A 23,524-nucleotide genomic window follows, 5' to 3' on the forward strand; every position below is an offset into this window, starting at 1 on the left:
AATGGATCCCAAACATGCTAAATAGCCCCAAATCATCATCCAAGAATAGATCTAAAAGGGAAAAGCTCAAAGTAACGACTTGTTACCTCAGAAATGTGCCCAAGATGAAGTAGATTCTAGATCTACACGAACTCCTTGATGCTAGCCTCTTGATCTACAAGTTTCCTTCACTATAATCCTCTTCCAAAGCTTACAATCACTCAACAATGGAGGTTTACACAATTTAGGGTTTACTGACTCTCAAGGGGTAACAAAGAGGCTGGGGTGAGGACATAAGGTCCTTTAAATAGGGTGCAAACCCTAAAATTAGGGTTTTCTCTTCCCAGCACCGACTCGTCGAGTCCCGCCGCCGACTCGGCGAGTTGGTCACTTAACACGTGGCCAAAACCCGCTCCGACTCGACGAGTTAAGATACCTACTCGTCGGGTCTACTCCTTTATTTACATATAGCACCCCGAACTTATATTCCTGAATTTGGGATGTTACAACTCTCCCCCACTTAAATTAGGCTTCGTCCTCGAAGCCTGCTGCAGCTCACAATTCCGGATAACACTCCTACATTGCAGCCTTCGGTCTCCCAAACCAGCCCCAATCTCTTCATGCGCTACTACAGTGTCCCTTCTAAGGACAACTCATTCCTGTCATGAACACACTTTCCTGACTTGCGAAGGTTAGATACTACTATAATTCACTGGGCTCTCTCACAGGACCAATCTATATTTCCCTTTCCAAAACTGGCGATAACCCGAGTAACTTGCAATATTGGAAACTCATCTTGTCCCCTTCCTGAATCTGGTCCCTTTCTGCGCTGATAGGATATACATCCTTCAGCTTCCGGGCAACTCCCATGAACAACCAGCTATATCACATAAACGCTCATACCTGGCCCAATCAGCCTCGGGCTGGAATACCAGGTATGCCTACGACGAGTCCAGTCATCCCTAGGATGGTATACCCTCGTATCCTCACACATGTTTGGCCCAATCAACCCTCGGGTTGGAATACCAAACACATCGTGTCCAATCAATCACAGGGTCCGGTCATCCTCATGATGGAATACCCTAGATTGTTATACCACTACATACATATCCCATGTCTACAACCATACTTGGGATCCAAGGATCTATCCTTGCATCTCCTTCAAACTCCTCTGATTCGACACAACCGAGCACAACTTACCCAAACCTCAACAATACGTCTACCTCAAACCTGCTACAGCAGTGAATATAACTATCACGATCTCTACGCCCACGACCTATGACTGGAATACCCTTACGTGGTCCTCAGCATAAGTCTGGATTGCCTCTGAGCCCACATCATGAGTCTGGTATGCCCTCCCCGTCCCTCAACTCATGACTGGAATGCTCCCGATGACCGATCGACACTACTGTTGTCACTTCAGTTTCCCAACACTTCGACCCTACAGATATCCACTTTCCTCCGCCACTCGAAGGGCCTAATCGACGCTCCTCTCATCAACGCACAACATACGATGCGAAAACTACTACCACACACGAATCACAATGGCTCAAACCAACAACAACATACCTACCACTACCGGCCAACCAGCACGACCCTCATATCTAACCCATACCACCCCTTCGGGTTAGCATACCAACATGTCTAATCAATTCAACTATCGAGTCGAAAATTCTCAGGGTTTGTTGGCCTACCGCCTCAACCCTACTGCTCCCTTCAAGCCTCCGTGCCTACGACTTACAGTCGGCCCACACCTGGTATCTTGGCCTACTGCATAGAGCAGGACCGCCTCAACTCCATCCAAATGCCATAACCGATCAAGAAAAGACCTAACCCGATTCCCAAAACCTGAATGACAGGATATTCTAATCCCAAACCTTCCTAAAACCGACTAATACCCATTCGGATCCACTCTCAGTCCCCAACTGGAGGATTACCCGACCCAAGAAGATGAAGCCTCGGAGATAGTCCGAACTGATGGGATCGCCAAGATCCTTTGAACTTCGTCCGACCTCTAATAAAAACTTCCAATCAGCCAAAATACACTGGAGTCCTCAGTATACCGGACCGCCTCATTGCACCCCTCTAGTAATCGTCATCCAAACTGCATCAGGCAGCACCTTCCAGAGCAAACACCGTATCCGAGAATTTCCAATTCTCCCCCACTTAGAGCACTAACTATTGTCTACCGGCGGCGAAGCTGGTACGCGACTCAACTATCCCTATCCGAGGCGACGAACTCCAAAGAATCCGAGCTCCTACTGATGATTTCTGAATCCCTGAATCACGACTGCTCGTCCTGGTCTGGCGATTTCTCTGTCCTATCCCTTTCCCTTGAATGCACCACTGGATCCTACCCATCTAAGATCTCTTAACAATACATTCCCCCTAGCATCTCCCACGCCCTAATAACTCACGCAGAAAGAAACGGAAACTCATAATACAAATATGAACAAAAGATAGGAAGAAAGACATACCGGCCGTCAACTCTGGCGCTGTTCCGGTCTCCTCGGCCATAAGCTGATACGCACGCCCTTGATCCCTTGGAGGCTCTGCTCTACCCTGACCCCCGTCAGTAAGCCTCAAGGTGGCTGGTGTTGGGGCCTGCACTGGCCTGGCAGCCAAAAGAGGACACCGGGCCTTCATATGGCCCACCTGCTCACAATGATAACAAAGTCGGACTCCGGCAGCTGGAGTGTGCTGTCTGCAGTCCCTGGCTATGTGACCCTCCTTGCCACACTTGTGGCACCCAGAAGAAGACCAATAACCTCCATCATGCACCTTGCCGTACTTCCCACAAGTGCGACTCCTCTGACTCCCCTGTCGATAATCAGTGGCCCTCAACCGTTTCGGTGCAGTCTGTGACTGCACCGGGGCTTGTCTCTGCTCCCTCAGCTGGATCTCAATCTCTAACTCGCGCCGCCTGGCGGCCTCCTGCAACTCCAACAAAGTATCACATCTCTGTGTGGACACAAACTGTCTGATGTCCCTCTTGAGCATGCTCAGATATCGGGTCATCTGAGCCTGCTCCGAAGCAAACTCAGGGCAGAACATCGCCCTCTCCGTAAACATCCTGGTGATCTCCGTCACCGACTTTGAATCCTATCTAAGCTCCAAAAACTCCTTAGCCAATCTCTCCCGCTTTACCCGCGGAACATAACGAGTACTAAACATATCCCTAAATTGATCCCAAGTCACCGCATCTCGCTGCGCGTCAGAGTATGATCCCGTAGTCAACCTCCGCCAATCCTTCACCCCGAGCCTCAAAAGGTTCAAAGCACACCTCACCCTCTGCTCAGCAGGGCACGAACACGTGAAGAAACATCCCTCCACATCTGAAAACCATCTCATAGCAACGATCGGATCCTGAACCCCGTCGAAGGTAGGGGCTTCGTATTATCGAAGTCCTGGTACTGGAAGCCCCGTCCGGCTCCTCCCCCTGCTGCTGCCGCGGCAGCCGTCTCAGTAAGAGCTGCATAACGATCATAGAAGTACTCCATCATAGCGGACTTAATAGTCCCGAACAACTCCAGAATCTGACCCCGGACAATCTCGACCACCTCCTCGCGGATGATCTCCCTGACCCGATTCTCTGTCAACATTGGCCCATCCTGGCCGATAATCTCAGGTGCCACTTGGGCCTCCTGCTCACCCTGTCCTGATCCCGATCCGGATCCAGTCACGACACGCCTCATAACCACCATACTGAAAATGGAAGAGGAAGATATCAGACAATCCACCTAGATAACCAGGGACCAACTCCCTTCTAAACCCTAGGGGTTGTGACTTCCTTGCTACGCGTATGGGTCCTGTGCTTTCAGTAGTACGGGCCCATACTACCTTCCACACCTACCCATATTTATCTCAAGTATCATCACAACACCCTAACAATAAACAAAACATAGCGAGCACTCAATCCTCACTCCTAGAGGAAAGCTAACCGTCTCACAACTGACCTACCGGTCCCACACAACTCACCCATCCATGAAACTTCCACCAACCCTGCAGCACTAGTGTATGCTAGCCATACATAACGCTGGACCCTATAGACTTTCGAATATCCAATCCTACCCTAAGCTCCCAATCAGACAAGAACAGAACATAAGGCTATATCAAACATTCTCAGGCTATAAGATCTTAATTATGTACGGCCGTGATACATACACTAAGCAACTACAGTAATGATGTCAATTTCATATAAGGAAAACCCTAGGCTATCAAGCATCATACAATCAGGCAATTCTATCATGCAATTCCTGAAGATCCCTAGCCTAGCACTAGCATGCTGTCCTAACATATCACATATCAAATAACTTGTATGGCATTTTGGGGTCTACTTTCTGGCTCTGGCTGATCGTACACCCTGCATCCTCCTTTATTTATTTTGAAAACCAATTTCTTAAAACATTTTTTTGAAAACCTTTCCTTGATTTGAGACTGGATTCACATGAATGTTCCTCCGATTCACTCAAACCAAGGCTCTGATAGCAACTTGTAACACCCATAAATTTCAAACTAATTTAAACTTTCAAAAACAACCCAAGTTCCATTAGTTATTACAAAAAGGTTTCCAAATGGTTTATTATCAGAGTATCCCAGAAACAAAATCATAAAAAGTGAGGAGCGGTACGATCACGCCTTTGCCTTGCCACGATCTCCTGATCTACCTGAAACAATAATCGATAAATGTAAGCTCGAAGGCTTAGTGAGTTACCCCCAAAATACCCATACACACATAACCATACACATACAGTAACAAACAGCACACTATGGGTCCAGTCAACCATCGGGTTGGAATACCCCTAGCCCTCAACCATCGGGTTGGAATACCCCTGGCCCTCAACCATCGGGTTGGAATGCCAACATACTACGAGTCCAATCATCCTCGGTATGGAATACTCTCGGCCCATAACCATCGGGTTGGAATGCCCACACACCTACACATACAACAACTACTATGGGTCCAATCATCCATCAGGATGGGATACCCCAGGCCCTCAACCATCGGGTTGGAATGCCAACCTACTATGAGTCCAATCATCCTCGGGATGGAATACTCTCGGCCCACAACCATCGGGTTGGATTGCCCACATACTATGAGTCCAATCATCCTCGGGATGGAATACTCGCAGCCCACAACCATCGGGTTGGATTGCCCACATAACCAATCAAACATGTGCACCTATATCAGATAATCATATAACAGTCTACCAGACAACATACTAGGGCCCTATCATCCTCGGGATGGGATACCCTCCACTACTGCTCAATCATGTGCACATATAACAGGTAATCTCCTACCAGCATACAGACAGTCAGACCACTATAGGTCACTAAGCATAAACACATCCGCTCTCACAGGATACAGATCTAACCGATCATACAAACATATAACCATCCTATCTACCAGGATGTCGAGCTAACATATTGCAATAGTAATTATCTCAAATAACAAATCAGAGCGTCGGCCTTGGTGCCTTAGACCCTTGGGTACAGTGAGGATAACTCACCGTGATATGCTGAACTGAAGAGATAAGATTGAATCCTCTGCTCACGGCCACGAACTCCACCACCTAACACTTGATGAAACCATATCTATAAGTGCCCAATTTACCAGAATATCCTTGGAAATCAAACTGGTAAACTCTTGGTCAAAGTCAAAGTCCTGGTCAAAGTCAAAGTCCTGGTCAAAGTCAACCTTCCTGGTTCACCTTACTCGCCGAGTCAACCTAGTGACTCGCCGAGTTCATGAACTCAGAAACCCCACAATTCGCGACTCGACTTGCCGAGTCACCCCATGACTCGCCGAGCCCTTCAATCCGAGTCCTAGACTGTCCAACTCACTGAGTCCACTCAACTCACTGATCCGCATTATAACCAGATGGGTTAGGGTTTGCGACCCGACTCGTTGAGTCCAATAACAGACTCACCGAGTTCATTTAAGTCATCCTCATTCAGACGATTTCAGTCCATCCCACTACTTCCAACTTATAGATCTGGACTCCTAAGGCTAGTTTTACACGTAAAGTTTCCAACTTTACGTGCATGCAAGGTGATTTTGGCTCAATACAAGCTAGAGAGAAGGTTCAAGACAATAATGCTCACAAACAAGCTAAAGGGTTGATACTTTATGCCTCCATGGACCAAGATAAGTCTAGATCTGAAGTTGCAACCCCAGATCTAGTCCCAAAACCTGAAATGGATCCCAAACATGCTAAATAGCCCCAAATCATCATCCAAGAATAGATCTAAAAGGGAAAAGCTCAAAGTAACGACTTGTTACCTCAGAAATGTGCCCAAGATGAAGTAGATTCTGGATCTACACAAACTCCTTGATGCTAGCCTCTTGATCTACAAGTTTCCTTCACTATAATCCTCTTCCAAAGCTTACAATCACTCAACAATGGAGGTTTACACGATTTAGGGTTTACTGACTCTCAAGGGGTAACAAAGAGGCTGGGGTGAGGACATAAGGTCCTTTAAATAGGGTGCAAACCCTAAAATTAGGGTTTTCTCTTCCCAGCACCGACTCGTCGAGTCCCGCCGCCGACTCGGCGAGTTGGTCACTTAACACGTGGCCAAAACCCGCTCCGACTCGACGAGTTAAGATACCTACTCGTAGGGTCTACTCCTTTATTTACATATAGCACCCCGAACTTATATTCCTGAATTTGGGATGTTACAACTCTCCCCCACTTAAATTAGGCTTCGTCCTCGAAGCCTGCTGCAGCTCACAATTCCGGATAACACTCCTACATTGCAGCCTTCGGTCTCCCAAACCAGCCCCAATCTCTTTAGGCGCAACTACAGTGTCCCTTCTAAGGACAACTCCTTCCTGTCATGAACACACTTTCGTGACTTGCGAAGGTTAGATACTACTATAATTCACTGGGCTCTCTCACAGGACCAATCTATATTTCCCTTTCCAAAACTGGCGATAACCCGAGTAACTTGCAATATTGGAAACTCATCTTGTCCCCTTCCTGAATCTGGTCCCTTTCTGCGCTGATAGGATATACATCCTTCAGCTTCCGGGCAACTCCCATGAACAACCAGCTATATCACATAAACGCTCATACCTGGCCCAATCAGCCTCGGGCTGGAATACCAGGTACGCCTACGACGAGTCCAGTCATCCCTAGGATGGTATACCCTCGTATCCTCACACATGTTTGGCCCAATCAACCCTCGGGTTGGAATACCAAACACATCGTGTCCAATCAATCACAGGGTCCGATCATCCTCATGATGGAATACCCTAGATTGGAATACCACTACATACATATCCCATGTCTACAACCATACTTGGGATCCAAGGATCTATCCTTGCATCTCCTTCAAACTCCTCTGATTTGACACAACCGAGCACAACTTACCCAAATCTCAACAATACGTCTACCTCAAACCCGCTACAGCAGTGAATATAACTATCACGATCTCTACGCCCACGACCTATGACTGGAATACCCTTACGTGGTCCTCAGCATAAGTCTGGATTGCCTCTGAGCCCACATCATGAGTCTGGTATGCCCTCCCCGTCCCTTAACTCATGACTGGAATGCTCCCGCTGACCGATCGACACTACTGTCGTCACTTCAGTTTCCCAACACTTCGACCCTACAGATATCCACTTTCCTCCGCCACTCGAAGGGCCTAATCGACGCTCCTCTCATCAACGCACAACATACGATGCGAAAACTACTACCACACACGAATCACAATGGCTCAAACCAACAACAACATACCTACCACTACCGGCCAACCAGCACGACCCTCATATCTAACCCATACCACCCCTTCGGGTTAGCATAACAACATGTCTAATCAATTCAACTATCGAGTCGAAAATTCTCAGGGTTTGTTGTCCTACCGCCTCAACCCTACTGCTCCCTTCAAGCCTCCGTGCCTACGACTTACAGTCGGCCCACACCTGGTATCTTGGCCTACTGCATAGAGCAGGACCGCCTCAACTCCATCCAAATGCCATAACCGATCAAGAAAAGACCTAACCCGATTCCCAAAACCTGAATGACAGGATATTCTAATCCCAAACCTTCCCAAAACCGACTAATACCCATTCGGATCCACTCTCAGTCCCCAACTGGAGGATTACCCGACCCAAGAAGATGAAGCCTCGGAGATAGTCCGAACTGATGGGATCGCCAAGATCCTTTGAACTTCGTCCGACCTCTAATAAAAACTTCCAATCAGCCAAAATACACTGGAGTCCTCAGTATACCGGACCGCCTCATTGCACCCCTCTAGTAACCGTCATCCAAACTGCATCAGGCAGCACCTTCCAGAGCAAACACCGTATCCGAGAATTTCCAATTCTCCCCCACTTAGAGCACTAACTATTGTCTACCGGCGGCGAAGCTGGTACGCGACTCAACTATCCCTATCCGAGGCGACGAAATTCAAAGAATCCGAGCTCCTACTGATGATTTCTGAATCCCTGAATCACGACTGCTCGTCCTGGTCTGGCGATTTCTCTGTCCTATCCCTTTCCCTTGAATGCACCCTTGGATCCTACCCATCTAAGATCTCTTAACAATACATTCCCCCTAGCATCTCCCACGCCCTAATAACTCACGCAGAAAGAAACGGAAACTCATAATACAAATATGAACAAAATATAGGAAGAAAGACATATCGGCCGTCAACTCTGGCGCTGTTCCGGTCTCCTCGGCCACAAGCTGATAGGCACGCCCTTGAGCCCTTGGAGGCTCTGCTCTACCCTGACCCCCGTCAGTAAGCCTCAAGGTGGCTGGTGCTGGGGCCTGCACTGGCCTGACAGCCAAAAGAGGACATCGGGCCTTCATATGGCCCACCTGCTCACAATGATAACAAAGTCGGACTCCGGCAGCTGGAGTATGCTGTCTGCAGTCCCTGGCTATGTGACCCTCCTTGCCACACTTGTGGCACCCAGAAGAAGACCGACAACCTCCATCATGCACCTTTCCGTACTTCCCACAAGTGCGACTGATGGGTTTTGAGCATTCTAACACTCCTATGGTGTACATGCAACCCTAGAAACCTTGGATCTATGTTTGACTAAGATACATGCAAATAATTATTTTTCCAAGGTTCTTATCCTAACTAGCATGGCATGGGATACTTGAATCAAATAAAACTAGTAGAATTACTTACCTTGTAGTAGTAGTTGATTGCTTGGAGTTTGAGAGCCTAGCACCAATAATGTGGATGCCTCAAATGGAAGTCACAAATCACCACAAACTTGGAAACTTGAGAGAATAGTCACAAACTTCTTGAAATCGGCCCTCTTGGTTTACACACATCAACTAGTCCAATTTCAAGAACCAAAGCCTCCTTTATATAGTGTGGTGGATTAGGGTTACATCCATGTAAACCCTAATACCCATGTCTTTTCATTTCCATGAGATCCATGGGTTAAAGCTCCATGGAGTATCCATGGACTTTCCATGCAAGCCTAGCCCATTCCAAATAAGCATTAGCCCACACTATATAAATACAAGAGCCCATATTTAATTTGTCATACTTTTGATCTCTAAATTAATTCTAAATTAATTATAGATCAATACTAATTAAATAATATGATTTTATATTAATATATTAGGACTTATAATATATTAATAAATCATAACTTATACTATTCTCAAACGATTATCCATAAATTGTTCGGGTGAAGTGCAACCCAAATGGACCATGTCGGGTTGGGTCAAGTACATACCAAATATAGTTATGGACTTAGACACTATATCCAACAGTCTCCCACTTGGATAAGCCTAATAACTATAGTTGCAAGTATGACTTCAGGAACCGATCAGCAATCGTAGCTCTTTAAACTCTGTTGAACTATGAAGCGCCATTTTAGATAAGTGATCATATAATCCTCTGTTCTAGATATCAGCCGGACAAATACATGGAACATGGTCTTGCTTATTGTCCAGCATTTGTTTCCCGATTTCCGATTTGTTTGACATAGAACTTAACTAAACACATCAATTTAGTTATGACCGGGCCCGGTACATAGGTCAAAACAAAATCATCGATGGGCCCAGATATCGCTTCTAATCCTAGAAGGAACAGATAAACTTCGACTCATATGTTTGCTCTACTACTTGTTGAATTACACACAAAAGCACGGTTTATAACATCAAATTACCAATGCGTTTTCATGCAATCAATGCATAACCAACTCATAGGAAACAAATCATATCTCTAGGTTTGAAGACTTATATGATATTACCGTCTCACGATCACTCGAGATAAATTCCATGAAGTGATACAAGTGAGCGTGGGTTGAATCCAATACTCAGAACTTATGAGCACTCATGAGTGTTGTAGCCCCGCTTTGTCTAACATCTTAGATCTCTACAAGCCAACCCATGACAGTCTTGATTCATATCTACTTCCAACATATGACCGACTGTGGAGAGTTTGAATAATATGATATAAACCATAACATAATTATTCTGGAAGTCAAAACATGCAAAAAGAAATAATAGTAAACGATTGACAAGAGATAGCAACACTTTACTCATAAATAACAGCTTTTATTTATCATCAAATGTCAATTACATTTTACAAATTTCAGGATTATCTAACTACTAAAACTAATATCATCCTTCAGCCCTATGCTCCGAGCATGCTGGAGATGCTTAGCCCGAGTCAGTCCCTTCGTGAGGGGATCTGCTGGGTTCTCCTCCGATGATACCCTCTTTGCCACGAGGATTCCTTCTTCTATTTGATGTCTAATGAAGTGATATTTTCTGTCAATGTGTCTGGATCTCCCATGATCTCTTGGTTCCTTGGCTAAGGCAACCGCACTATTACTGTCACAGAAAATCTCCATTGGCTCCTTTATAGCTGGTACAACTCCAAGGTCTCCGATGAAGTTCTTTAGCCATATAGCCTCCTTTGCTGCCTCGCTTGCTGCTATATACTCTGATTCACAAGTGGAATCACCCACTGTCTCCTGCTTGGAACTTTTCCAAGTAATTGCCCCTCCTTTTAGAGTAAAGACCCAGCCCGACTGAGAGCGAAAATTATCCCTGTCAGTCTGAAAGCTAGCATCACTGTACCCTACAACTCTCAAGTCCTAACTGCCACCGAGGGTAAGGACCCAGTCCTTAGTCCTCTGTAGGTACTTGAGGATATTCTTTACCGCAATCCAGTGTGCCTTGCCAGGGTTCCCCTGATACCTGCTAACCATGCTCAAAGCAAAGGCTACATCAGGTCGAGTACACGTCATAGCATACATGATCGATCCTACAGCTGAAGCATAAGGTATTCGACTCATTTCTGCTATCTCAGCCTCAGTACTAGGGCTTAGTGTCTTACTCAATCTGGCGTTACTCTGGATGGGTAACTCTCCTTTCTTGGAGTTATGCATGTTGAACCTTTTCAACACTTTGTCCACATAGGTGCTTTGACTAAGTCCAATTAGTCTTTTACTCCTGTTTCTCAAAATCCTTATCCCTAGGATATAGGCAGCTTCTCCAAGGTCCTTCATAGCGAAACACTTCCCAAGCCAAGACTTTACTTCCTGCAGGGTTGGGATGTCATTTCCTATGAGTAGTATGTCATCCACATATAGTACCAAAAAGCTGACTATACTCCCACTAGCCTTGATATAGACACAAGATTCATCTTCACTCCTTGAAAAGCCAAATTCTTTGACTTTCTCATCAAAGCAAAGATTCCATCTGCGAGGTGCCTGTTTTAATCCATAAATGGATTTCTCGAGCTTACACACTCTACTGGGGTACTCTGTACTGACAAAACCCTCTGGCTGAACCATGTAAACATCTTCAGCCAAGTTTCCATTAAGGAAAGCGGTTTTGACATCCATTTGCCATATTTCATAATCATGAAATGCAGCAATGGCTAACAGAACCCTAATAGACTTAATCTTGGCCACTGGTGAAAAGGTCTCATCATAATCAACTCCCGGAGTTTGAGAATAACCCTTTGCAACCAGTCGTGCCTTATAAGTGTGTACATTACCATCCATGTTGGTCTTCTTCTTGAAGATCCATTTGCACCCAACTATCTTACGATTAGGTACATTGTCAACCAAGTTCCAAACTTGATTGTCATACATGGACCGTATCTCGCTATCCATAGTCTCTTTCCATTTAGCAGCCTCAGGGCCTGTCATGGCTTCCGTGTAGCTGTTAGGCTCATCCAGATTTACCAGTGTGTTATCACTGATAAGTGTCTCACCTTCTGCAGTAATATGAAAACCATAATAATGCTCAGGTGCATTCCTAACTCTGGTGGAACGCCTTAGAGGTATAGATTCTTCAGTCGGCTCAACAGGAGTTTCCTCCTCAGGTTGAGGGCTAGGGTTTGAGGTTCCTTCACCACTTGACTCTTGAATTTCCTCAAGGTCAATTTGCCTCCCACTGTCTCCTTGGCTCATGAATTCTCTCTCTCGAAAGAATCCTCTTCTTGCTACAAAGACCACATTATCACTGGGTATGTAGAAGATGTAACCAAAGGATTTCTGTGGGTAGCTGATGAAAATACACCTTTCGTTTCGGGGTTCGAGCTTATCGTGAGTCTCGCGTCTCACAAAAGCCTCGCAACCCCAAATCTTGATGTGGTCTAGATTGGGAACTTTTCCAGTCCACACCTCGTGAGGTGTTTTGGCAACCTTCTTTGTAGGGACTAGATTAAGGATATGGGCGGCAGTCTCTAAGGCATACCCCCAAAATGAGATTGGTAGCGAAGCTCGACTCATCATGGAACGAACCATGTCCAACAAGGTCCGATTGCGCCTCTCAGTGTAACATCCCGAAATTCAGGTACAACCATTTAGCCCTTCTTTTATTCAAAGTGTCAAGTTAAGCCTTTAAGAGGAATTGGTAGCAAATGAGTACGCTGGGCGTACTCAAGAGTACGCTGCGCGTACTCATGCGCTTATTTTGGCGTGGACTCGCCTGAGTACGCTGGGCGTACTCAGGGTTACGCTGGGCGTAATGTGTCCAGGTGCAAACCCTAATTTCTGGCTTGTGCCCTATATATTGGATGTTAAGGCTCATTTCTCAGCCTCCATAGCAGTGAGTAAAACCCTAAGAGATAACTTTTCATCGTTCTTAGTGAGTGTGTGTGATTTTGGAGCTAAAAGTGCCTTAGTGTGCTAGTGAAGAAGAAGGAGAGGAGTTTGTGGATACTAGAGTTTGAAGTGCAAGTTTGGATCTGAGATCTACAGAGGAAGGAGCTGCATTTGGAGGTATAAAGTTCAAAACTTTCCTCTTCATTTGGTTTGTTGCTTCATGGACCATTTTAGGGTTAAAAGTCCCAAAGGTGGAGACTTTATGAGCGTAATGTGCTCCATGGACCTAGATCTGTCCCATTTCAGTGGTATTTGTGTTATAGATCCATAAAGTTCCCATCTTGGTCGTGGATATGAGATCATGCTTGAGTATTGGGCTTTCTAATGTTAGGAAATGGTATATTTTGGGTGTTAGTGACTTGTTCAGCCATGCAAAGGCTTAAAGTCATCGACTTTATGGATTAAGAGGCTTAAAAATGGTCAGATCTAAAAGCTGGACGTGAGTCTTAACTGTTTAAGACCTCAAGAGCTAAGGGACTGAAACTGGGATTTACGCCGGGCGTAATCCCAATACGCGCGGCGTACGGGGTGGCGTTCCCCGATTCTGAGAGACTGCCGGGTACACCCAGCGTACACATCTGGTACGCGCAGCGTAACCCGGAGGGTTGACTTTTGGTTGACTTTTAGGGTTTGGTCTATAGTGGGGCCTTTGAGTTATGAGAGGGGTAAAATGGTCTTTTACCCTTCTGAGAGTACTAAGAGGAGGAATAGTCTAGCCTTGAGAGATGTATTGATTGAGAGTATTTATTTTACATGATTAGGCAGAGGCTAGACCTGATTTTACAGAGTTCGAGCTTTACCGAGTTACCCGAGGTGAGTCTTCTCACTATACTTTACCTAGAGTGGTAATTAGAGCTATGAGACAGAGTGTGTTGTATGCTTTTGCATGATGTGATTTCTATGTGTTATATGCTATGTATGTTACAGAGTTTTCAGAGTTAGGACCGGAAGGTCCACAGAGTTAGGGCCAGAGGGCCCACAGAGTTAGGGCTAGAGGGCCCACAGAGTTATGGGACTGGAGGGTCCCACAGAGACACCTTGACCAGAGGGTCATCAGAGTTATAGCCTTGAGTGGCTAATATGTGTTGTGTGTGGTATTTTGGGGAACTCACTAAGCATTTATGCTTACAGTGTTGTGTTATGTGTCTCAGGTACCAGCGAGGATCGCGGGAAGGCGCCGGCTTGATCAGTACACACACGGGGAGATTTTTATTATGATCGTGGGATATGATGTTATGATTGACTATGTGATCCAATGGTGTTTTTATAACGATTATGAATGAAAATGTGTTTTATAAAATGTGAAAAATTGTTTTGAAAATTTGGGTGTTACAAGTTGGTATCAGAGCCTTGGTTTGAGGGATTCGGATTCATCTTCGGGCGTATCTGAACTCAAACTGAGGATTTGAGAGAAATTTTGATGACTAAAAACTTTTTTTAAAGAGTAAAAAGAGTTTTGAGACAAACAGAGCAGAGCCGTGTGTACGATCAGCCAGCGCCCGAACGGTGATTTCCCAAAATACCCTTGTAATTAGTGTTATGAGATATATTATGTTATGATATTGATGAGTTATGTTATGCATGCTAGAGTAGACTAGGTATTCTTATTAGGACTAGAGTGGCCTGATATGTGATGCCTTAGTCTAGGAGTTTTGCTGCTAGGGATACTTGAGAGTGTTTAGATAGCAGCGAGGAGTTTATGAGAGAGCTGCTAGTGAGTAGCATATGGTTAAAGAGAGTAGAGTACTTGGGACTTGGGATCCAAGGAGGAGGACTTAGAGTGGATGCTGATGTAGTGTGGACGGTAGTATAGGGCCCGTACTACTAAAGACACCGGAGCAGTGCGCACCCTAAGTAAGAATCCATTGGGTACTAAGGAGCAAGTAGGGTGGAGTTATCGAGTGCGAGTATACTCGAGCGAGTCCCTGATAATTATTATGTTGTATTTCAGAGACATCATGGTTGGGACACGCCACACACCAGAGAGCAGCGGTACTAGTGATGAGGAGATCCGTAGGATCATTCATGAGGAGGTGGCTGCGGCCATCAGGGCAGAGATACCAGAGATGTTCGGGTCTATCAAGACCACACTGATAGAGACATTTGACGAGAGATACGCTGCTCTTTCTGAGGCTGCGGTTGCTGCGGCCACTGCAGCTATAGCTGCGACTAGGCCGCAGGGTGGTGATGCGTTGCTGTTTCGTGAGTTCAGCAACACAAAACCACCGGAGTTTGATGGGACCCAGGACCCGATTGCAGCGATGAGGTGGATATCAGACATTGAGGGGTGTTTCTTTACTTGCTCATCTCCAGAGCATTTGAGAGTCCGGTTCGCGTTGAACCAGCTTCGCTTGGGAGCGAAGGACTGGTGGAAGTTTGTGACGGCGCACTATTCGCCTACTGAGCTTGTTGCAGTGACCTGGGAGAGGTTCAGTGCTATGTTCCGAGAAGAGTACGTTCCCCAGGTGGAGAGGGAGCATTTGGCCCAGGAGTTTTTGACCCTCAAGCAGGGTACAGAGTCTGTTACAGTGATCACCAGGATGTTCCATGAGCGGGCGATGTTCTGCCCAGAGCACGTGTCCTCCGAGCAGGCACGTATGAGCCGATATCTGAGCATTTTGAGGAGGGATATACGAGAGTTCGTGGCGAACTCGACGTACCGGACATTTGCCGAGCTTCAGGCAAATGCCCGGAAGAGGGAGATAGAGCTGGAGACTCAGGCTAGGGAGGAGGCGGAGTCTCAGGGGAGGGATCAGCGACCGGCATAGTCTCAGCCGGCAACCAAGCGGGCCAAGCCTGCCGATTCGAGATCAGGGAGCCAGAGGGGCCGCACTTGTGGCAAGTGCGGCAAGAGTCATGATGGAGTGTGCAGAGCAGGGTCTTGCTACAAATATGGCAAGGAGGGGCATATGGCCAAGGATTGCCCCAAGGGGTTTGCAGTCTGTTTTCACTGCAACCAGACCGGACACCGGAAGGCCGAGTGTCCACAGTTACGAGGGTCAGCTCAGGGAGCTTCTCAGGGATCTGCTCCTGCTGCTATTCGAGCTACAGAGAGTCGGCCGGGGAAGGCTGAGGCACCGAAGGCTCGCGGGAGAGCCTTCCAGTTGACAACGGAGGAGGTCCGCGCAGCACCCGATGTGGTAGCTGGTACATTTCTTGTGTGTTCTGTACCTGCCTTGGTGTTATTTGACTCGGGTGCGAGTCGGTCTTTTGTGTCACTAGCGTTTAGTCAGCACATCAGTAACCAGCGTGAGGCGTTGAGTCGACCTCTACGAGTTTCCATAGCTGACGAGCGAACGGTGTATGCTACTGATGTGATTCGAGGATGTGTACTTGAGATCTTCGGTGTCGAGTTTCCGATAGATCTGGTCCCGATTGCTATGGGGGACGTATGTGTCATAGTGGGCATGGATTGGTTGAGCCGTTTCGGAGTTGTGATAGACTGCGAGCGACAGTTGGTGACGATACGAGACCCCAGTGGGGGAGTACTTACGGTGTACGGCGAGGGTACCCGTTCTGGCTCAGCATTTTGTTCGGCCGCTAGAGCGAGGCAGAGTCTACAGCAGGGCTGTAGTGGGTTTGTGGCTTATGTGGTGGATACGAGAGTAGATGCAGAGAGACCGAGGTCGGTCGATAAGGTCCCGATAGTGCGTGAGTTCCCGGATGTTTTCCCCGAGGAGTTGACGGGTGTGCCTCCCGAGAGGCAGGTAGAGTTCCGTATTGATTTGGTTCCGGGGGCAGCGCCTATCGCCAAGGCGCCCTATCGCCTTGCGCCACCAGAGATGCAGGAGTTATCCTCGCAGCTGCAGGAGCTGCTGGGGAAGGGGTTTATATGGCCGAGTAGCTCGCCGTGGGGAGCGCCGATCCTTTTTGTCAAGAAAAAGGATGGTTCACACCGGATGTGCATTGATTACCGGGAGCTGAACAAACTGACGGTCAAGAACTGTTACCCCTTACCGAGGATCGATGATTTATTCGATCAGTTGCATGGAGCGTCTTGGTTTTCCAAGATCGACTTGAGGTCTAGATATCATCAGATGAGAGTACGAGATGAGGATATCCAGAAGACAGCGTTCAGGACTCGTTACGGGCATTACGAGTTCGTGGTGATGCCTTTCGGGCTCACCAATGCACCGGCGGCGTTCATGGATCTCATGAACAGAGTATGCAGACCGATGTTGGACCGTTCGGTGATCGTGTTCATCGATGATATACTGGTGTATTCGAGATCCAGAGAGCAGCATGAGGAGCATTTGAGAGAGTTACTTGGAGTTTTGAGATCGGAGAGGGTTTATGCCAAATTCTCCAAGTGTGATTTCTGGTTACGAGAGGTCCAGTTCCTAGGGCACCTCGTTAACCAGAATGGGATATTGGTCGACCCGGCCAAGATTGAGGCGGTTATGAGTTGGGAGGTGCCGAGATCCCCCACCGAGATCAGGAGTTTCTTAGGGTTGGCTGGCTATTATCGGAGATTTATCAGGGATTTCTCCAAGATCGCCGTGCCACTCACCAGGTTGACCCGGAAGGGTGTTGCCTTTTCATGGGGACCAGAGCAGCAGGCCTCCTTCGAGACACTTCGCCAGAGACTGTGCGAAGCCCCAGTGTTAGCCCTTCCGGAGGGGATGGAGGACTTTGTGGTGTATTGTGACGCATCGATATCGGGGCTGGGAGCGGTGCTGATGCAGAGAGGGCATGTGATAGCATACGCATCGAGGCAGCTGAAGCCTCACGAGACGAGGTATCCCACCCACGATCTGGAGTTGGGGGCTGTAGTGTTCGCCCTCAAGATCTGGCGTCACTATCTGTATGGGGTTCGGTGTACCATATACACGGACCACAAGAGCTTGAAGTACTTGATGGATCAACCCAACCTGAATATGCGCCAGAGGAGATGGTTGGACGTGGTAAAGGATTACGATTGTGAGATCTTGTACCACCCGGGCAAGGCTAACGTTGTAGCCGATGCCCTGAGTCGTAGGGGGGAGAGCGCCCCGATACGGGACGTTTGTATGAGATTGACAGTGATGACTCCGGTGTTGGACACCATCCGAGGGGCCCAGGCTGAGGCCGTGAGACCGGAGAACCGCAAGAGAGAGCGGGTTATCGGATATGTATCGGAGTTTGTTACCGATAGCAGAGGGCTTATGACCTTCCAGGGTCGGATCTGGGTGCCATTTGTGGGCGGGGCACGTACCATATTGATGGAGGAGGCACACCGATCGAGGTTTTCGATCCATCCCGGGGCCACTAAGATGTATTTGGACCTGAGAAGAGATTATTGGTGGCCCTGTATGAAGAGGGATGTAGCATAGGTTGTTGAGAGGTGCTTGACCTGTCGCAGGGTTAAGGCCGAGCACCAGAGGCTGCATGGTAAGTTGCAGCCGTTGGAGGTTCCCGAGTGGAAGTGGGAACAGATTACCATGGATTTTATCACCAAATTGCCAAGGACTGCGAGGGGCGTCGATGCAATTTGGGTGATTGTGGACAGGTTGACGAAGAGCGCTCACTTCCTTGCTATCAGTGAGAGCTCCTCCGCTGAGAGGTTGGCAGAGTTGTACGTGAGGGAGGTGGTATCACGGCATGGAGTGCCGATCTCGATCGTCTCAGATCGAGATGTGCGTTTCACTTCCAGATTCTGGAAGAAGTTTCATGAGGAGCTGGGTACGAGGCTACATTTTAGTACCGCATACCACCCCCAGACAGATGGGCAGAGTGAGCGGACGATTCAGACGCTCGAGGACATGCTTCGGGCATGTGTGTTGGATTTCGGAGGGAGTTGGGACACATACTTGCCCTTGGCTGAGTTTTCCTATAACAACAGCCATCATTCGAGCATCGGTATGCCACCCTTTGAGCTGTTGTATGGGAGGAGGTGTCGGACTCCCATTTGCTGGGGTGAGGTCGGGCAGCGTGTGATGGGTAGTACAGAGATAGTGCTTCAAACGACAGAGCAGATACAGCAGGTCAGACAGAGGTTGCTGACAGCTCAGAGTCGCCAGAAGAGTTACGCGGATAGGCGACGATCCGAGCTTGAGTTCCAGGTGGGAGACTTCGTACTCCTAAAGGTGTCTCCTTGGAAGGGAGTAATCCGTTTCAGGAAGAGGGGCAAGCTGGGGCCCCGGTACATTGGTCCGTTTAGGGTGACCGCGAGGGTGGGCAGAGTAGCATATCGGTTGGAGCTACCTGTGGAGCTGAGCCAAATTCATGATACCTTCCACGTGTCTCAACTGAGGAAGTGTATTGCCGACGAGACAGCAGTGGTACCGCTGGAGGATATTCAGGTGGATGCAAGCCTGAATTATGCTGAGAGGCCAATCGCGATTATGGATCGGAAGATCAAGGTTCTGAGGAACAAGGAGGTGCCTCTGGTTCAAGTCCAGTGGCAACATCGGAGAGGGTCCGAGCTGACTTGGGAGCTAGAGTCAGAGATGCGGGAGCAGTGTCTGGAGTTGTTTGCAGCATGAGACTTCGAGGGCGAAGTCTGGTTCTAGTGGGGGAGAATTGTAACATCCCGAAATTCAGGTACAACTATTTAGCCCTTCTTTTATTCAAAGTGTCAAGTTAAGCCCTTAAGAGGAATTGGTAGCAAATGAGTACGCTGGGCGTACTCAAGAGTACGCTGCGCGTACTCATGCGCTTATTTTGGCGCGGACTCGCCTGAGTACGCTGGGCGTACTCAGGGTTACGCTGGGCGTAATGTGTCCAGGTGCAAACCCTAATTTCTGGCTTGTGCCCTATATATTGGATGCTAAGGCTCATTTCTCAGCCTCCATAGCAGTGAGTAAAACCCTAAGAGAGAACTTTTCATCGTTCTTAGTGAGTGTGTGTGATTTTGGAGCTAAAAGTGTCTTGGTGTGCTAGTGAAGAAGAAGGAGAGGAGTTTGTGGAGACTAGAGTTTGAAGTGCAAGTTTGGATCTGAGATCTACAGAGGAAGGAGCTGCATTTGGAGGTATAAAGTTCAAAACTTTCCTCTTCATTTGGTTTGTTGCTTCATGGACCATTTTAGGGTTAAAAGTCCCAAAGGTGGAGACTTTATGAGCGTAATGTGCTCCATGGACCTAGATCTATCCCATTTCAGTGGTATTTGTGTTATAGATCCATAAAGTTCCCATCTTGGTCGTGGATATGAGATCATGCTTGAGTATTGGGCTTTCTAGTGTTAGGAAATGGTATATTTTGGGTGTTAGTGACTTGTTCAGCCATGCAAAGGCTTAAATTCATCGACTTTATGGATTAAGAGGCTTAAAAATGGTCAGATCTAAAAGCTGGACGTGAGTCTTAACTGTTTAAGACCTCAAGAGCTAAGGGACTGAAACTGGGATTTACGCCGGGCGTAATCCCAATACGCGCGGCGTACGGGGTGGCGTTCCCCGATTCTGAGAGACTGTCGGGTACGCCCAGCGTACACATCTGGTACGCGCAGCGTAACCCAGAGGGTTGACTTTCGGTTGACTTTTAGGGTTTAGTCTATAGTGGGGCCTTTGAGTTATGAGAGGGGTAAAATGGTCTTTTACCCTTCTGAGAGTACTAAGAGGAGGAATAGTCTAGCCTTGAGAGATGTATTGCTTGAGAGTATTTATTTTACATGATTAGGCGGAGGCTAGACCTGATTTTACAGAGTTCGAGCTTTACCGAGTTACCCGAGGTGAGTCTTCTCACTATACTTTACCTAGAGTGGTAATTAGAGCTATGAGACAGAGTATGCTGTATGCTTTTGCATGATGTGATTTCTATGTGTTATATGCTATGTATGTTACAGAGTTTTCAGAGTTAGGATCGGAAGGTCCACAGAGTTAGGGCCAGAGGGCCCATAGAGTTAGGGCTAGAGGGCCCACAGAGTTATGGGACTGGAGGGTCCCACAGAGACACCTTGACCAGAGGGTCATCAGAGTTATAGCCTTGAGTGGCTAATATGTGTTGTGTGTGGTATTTTGGGGAACTCACTAAGCATTTATGCTTACAGTGTTGTGTTATGTGTCTCAGGTACCAGCGAGGATCGCGGGAAGGCGCCGGCTTGATCAGTACACACACGGGGATATTTTTATTATGATCGTGGGATATGATGTTATGATTGACTATGTGATCCAATGGTGTTTTTATAACGATTATGAATGAAAATGTGTTTTATAAAATGTGAAAAATTGTTTTGAAAATTTGGGTGTTACACTCAGCTACACCATTCAACAGTGGTGTCCTAGGAGGTGTCAATTGTGAGACAATCCCACATTCCTTAAGATAGTCAAGGAACTCAGTACTAAGATACTCACCACCACGATCGAATCGAAGCATCTTAATGTTCCTGCCCAACTGATTCTCCACTTCTTGCTTAAACTCTTTGAATTTCTCAAAGGTTTCTGACTAATGCTTGATTAGGTAGACATATCCATATCTACTAAAATCATCAGTAAAAGTCACATAGAACCGATTAGCATCTCTTGTGGCGGTTCTGAAGGGTCCACACACATCCGTGTGTATGAGGTCCAACAAACCTTCACCCCTAGCACAAGTGCCAGTAAAAGGTGACTTTGTCATTTTACCAAGCAAACAAGATTCACAACTATCATCTGACTTTAGGTCAAATGACTCCAAGACTCCATCCTTTTGGAGTTGGCCTATGCGTTTCTTGCTTACATGTCCAAGACGACAATGCCATAAGGATGCTTTATCTAAGCTAGTGGAAGAGTTAATACACAATACATTATTTCCTAGATTATCTACAACAGATACAGTTTCATACACGCCATCACAAGGTAATGCTTTAAAATAAAGAACATTATTAAAGAAAGCATCAATACTACCATTATTATTATCAAAATAAAAGGTAAAACCTTGTTTATAGAATGCATGAAAGGAAATAACATTTCTTGCCATTTCTGGCGAATAATAACATTTATTCAAATCTAATGTAAACCCACTATTTAGCACTAAGGAATAAACTCCTATCTTGGTGATAGGTGAAGCTTTCCTGTTTCCCATCATCAAGTTTATCTTTCCCTGCTCCACATTCTCACTTCTTTTTAGTCCCTGCAAATCACAACATATGTGAATACCACAACCTGTATCAAGGACCCAAGACTTAGAATGAGGTGAGTTATTAGACAATATAGTGTATATACCTGCATGGTTGGGTTTTACTTTCCCATCCTTCAAATCTTGCTGGTACTTTGGGCAGTTTCGCTTCCAGTGCGACTTTTCATGGCAATAGAAGCATTCAGCCTCATTAGGGTTAGCAGAAGGAGTGACAAAACCTTTCTTCGTTTTGCTTGAAGAGGATCCTTCAAGGGTCTTACCCTTGGTACCCTTAGAAGGGTTCTTTCTCTTCTTCCCTTTGCCATGCCCGATTGCCAAGACATTGGCCGCAGTTGGAGTAGGAGTAGGAGTAGTAACAACCGACTTACCCTTTAGACCACTTTCGGCGGTCTTCAAGAGTCCTTGAAGTTTGCTGAGGGTGACTTCTTCCTTGTTCATGTGATATGTCATGCAGAATTGATCATAACACGATGGCAAGGAGTGCAAAATGATGTCTATTGCTAACTCCTCAGGGAAGTTCACATTCAGCTTCAGTAAACGGTCCACATACCTTTGCATTTTCTGCATGTGGCCCGTGATGGGTTCACCATCCTTCATTCGGGTTGTTATCATGGAGGAGATTATTTCATATCGCTCTTGACGAGCACTTTGATGGTAGCGGTCCATCAAGTCCTGGTGCATCTCAAAAGGATAATAGTCCTCATAGGACTTTTGGAGCTCGGCTGTTATGGTGGCCATCATGATGCATGCCACTTTTGTAGCATCTCTTTCATGTACCTCATATTCAGCAAGCTCTTCAGGGGTAGCAGTTGGCTCGGGTACCTTCAGCTCCTTGTCGAGAACATATTCTTTGTTCTCATACCGAGTGACCATCCTAATGTTTCTGATCCAATCTGTAAAGTTGGACCCATCAAAGATGACTCTCCCACAAAGATTCATGAAAGAGAAGGAGCTAGTAGGGTTTGAGCCAGAAGCATTGTGATTGGAAGACATCTGAAAAGAAGAGGGAATAGATTAGATTAGATATAGAGATAGTCCTTAATAAAACACCCAAATGTAATATTAAGGCTAGGACCCAACACAATATTTTATAACTTAGAAGAGGGATGCCGTAATCTAAGCTATAAGATATTTGAAGGTAGGTGAATGACGATTCACCAATTTCCACCATGAAAAACGAAATATTTAATTAGGTTTTAATTGGTTTAGAAACTCCTAGATTCTTTGAGATTCATTGAACTTTCTTCAATGGCATGTTTCAATCTCGAGTGTGCCCTTCAAGTTTTGTGACTGGGATGCCGAGGATCACAAAACAAGGTGTGAAGTAACCATGCAAATTACTTGGTACCCTTAATGTATTACCCCTCAATCGATGTGCCGGTTAACCACACACGGTCCATCGATACTAT

This window comes from Lactuca virosa, chromosome 6, assembly GCF_052849685.1.
Source record: "Lactuca virosa cultivar CGN04683 chromosome 6, Lactuca_virosa_CGN04683_v6, whole genome shotgun sequence".
Lineage (NCBI taxonomy): Eukaryota > Viridiplantae > Streptophyta > Magnoliopsida > Asterales > Asteraceae > Lactuca > Lactuca virosa.